We start from the raw sequence: 2,500 nt of genomic DNA, 5'->3' as shown, positions 1-2,500 counted from the left end.
AGGCGAGTAGACGCTTTCGGTGCGACCACCCGTGCTCCCAACTGAGCTTGCCGCTGCCGACAGAGGCCCGGGAGCGTGCTGTCGTGGCATTGCCGGCGGGAGACAACACGCGCCACCTACGGTGACCGGCAGCTCCAACGCCAGCGCCACAGAAGGACAAAAGCCCCACTTGGGTGCCGAAGCGAACTCTCCCAGCACAGCGCACGCGCCAACACATCCGCACAGCTGCGATACAAACCACCAGCGAGAACCGCTGGGGCGACCGAGCAGCAGACGGCGTCGCGGCGCCGAGCGCCGGGCGGCGGCGCATCCTCAACGCACACAGTCCTCAATCGGACCAGCACACTGAAGATGTCCACCGCGCTTCGCACCGGGCCCGCGAGGACCTACTTTGGCCGCACGGCGCCGCGCGCAGGGTGCGCCGGCGCGCAGCTGCGACGCCTGCCGCGTCCGTCGGCCGGCGCGCCTGCCACTGGCCGCCCCCACCAGCCGGCTGTAGCGCGTGCGCCCACGCACCGCGCGGCCAGCACGCCGGGAGGCGCCCCCTCACCGGCCGGGGACGGTCCCACCCAGCCACCGCCGCGTATCGCTTCACACCCAGATGCCGTTCAGTTTCGTCGGCATGGTGGGTATCGCTGGAACAACCGGTTCGTACCTCAACCTATCGTCGCCATCACCGATTCACCCCTAGCGAGAACAACCGCACCACAACAGGTTACCATTTGTTCATTTGCGTAACTTCACCAGAAAACGCAGGCGTCCATCGCCATTTGCAACTTCAACGATTATTGCATGCCTGTGTCAGGTGTCACGCCACACTACGTCTGCCCACATACACGCAACAAAATGTGCACGCCTAGACAATACGTGGAAGGTGGCCCCCGTACGTATGCGATGTCCATTGCTCGAACGACTGTCAACCGGCCTCTGTAGCATGTCGCAGATATGGAACGCGGTGCACCATGCCATCACGGTGTGTGAGGAGAGACGACTAGGTCCGAATACATCAACAGACAGCTCATGCTGATCGCCATCCACGGCGTCCGTTCCTCCCACACGTCTCTATGGCGTACCACACTGCAATCCAGCTCTCATAGGGAGACGACACGTAGCTGCGTGCACAATATTTGCACTGTATGGTCCGCCGTTTTTGGGCGCAGTCGTTGTACGGTCACACATGTGCCACGATGTATCATTCGGTACATAAGGACGAATGTGCAGTACAGATTGTGGTTTACGCGTACGACATTAGCGGACGGTTGACACAGGCCGCACCACAACGTAGCCTGAGTACGTCGCATGCGAAGGGCATTGAACATGCAAACTTCTCACCAACCAGCTTGCGAAGGCAGGGGGGCAAGGTGGGGACGTGGGGAGGGGCGGCATGTACGTCCTGCTGCCATCCACATTACAGTGTACAGCAGGAGCATGTGGAAAGTCAGCAAGACTTGCAAGGTGTTTAACATGAAGCGATACACAGGGGAGCGGGCAGTGCGAGTAGCGAACTATATTGCGAGGGTTGCGGGTGGGCAACACTACACTAATTGAACGAGTCGTATAACAATTACAGAGCAGGTTTAGGCGACAACATGGGTTACGTTAGGGGACAACGTGGGTTACGTTAGGGGACAACGTGGGTTAGGTTAAGGCACAACGTGGGTTAGGTTAAGGCACAACGTGGGTTAGGTTAAGGCACAACGTGGGTTAGGTTAAGGCACAACGTGGGTTAGGTTAAGGCACAACGTGGGTTAGGTTAAGGCACAACGTGGGTTAGGTTAAGGCACAACGTGGGTTAGGTTAAGGCACAACGTGGGTTAGGTTAAGGCACAACGTGGGTTAGGTTAAGGCACAACGTGGGTTAGGTTAAGGCACAACGTGGGTTAGGTTAAGGCACAACGTGGGTTAGGTTAAGGCACAACATGGGTTAGGTTAAGGTACAACATGGGTTAGGTTAAGGTACAACATGGGTTAGGTTAAGGTACAACATGGGTTAGGTTAAGGTACAACATGGGTTAGGTTAAGGTACAACATGGGTTAGGTTAAGGTACAACATGGGTTAGGTTAAGGTACAACATGGGTTAGGTTAAGGTACAACATAGGTTAGGTTAAGGTACAACATGGGTTAGGTTAAGGTACAACATAGGTTAGGTTAAGGTACAACATAGGTTAGGTTAAGGTACAACATAGGTTAGGTTAAGGTACAACATAGGTTAGGTTAAGGTACAACATAGGTTAGGTTAAGGTACAACATAGGTTAGGTTAAGGTACAACATAGGTTAGGTTAAGGTACAACATAGGTTAGGTTAGGTTAGGTTACACGTTGTTGTAAGGAAAGGTGTAGGGGGGGGGGGGGCGGGGGCGGCAGGTTCGTTGATAGTGATTATAGTAAGTGAATGCTTGTGACATGATCAGATTTGTCACGTCAGGATGCACCTTTGGCTTATTAGAGGCGGCGCTCCAATTCTATGCTTGTGTGAGACCTGTGTCTTTGACTCATGTC

This window comes from Schistocerca piceifrons, unplaced genomic scaffold (assembly GCF_021461385.2).
Source record: "Schistocerca piceifrons isolate TAMUIC-IGC-003096 unplaced genomic scaffold, iqSchPice1.1 HiC_scaffold_18, whole genome shotgun sequence".
Classification (NCBI taxonomy): Eukaryota; Metazoa; Arthropoda; class Insecta; order Orthoptera; family Acrididae; genus Schistocerca; species Schistocerca piceifrons.
Note: the sequence above shows the minus strand (reverse complement) of the source record.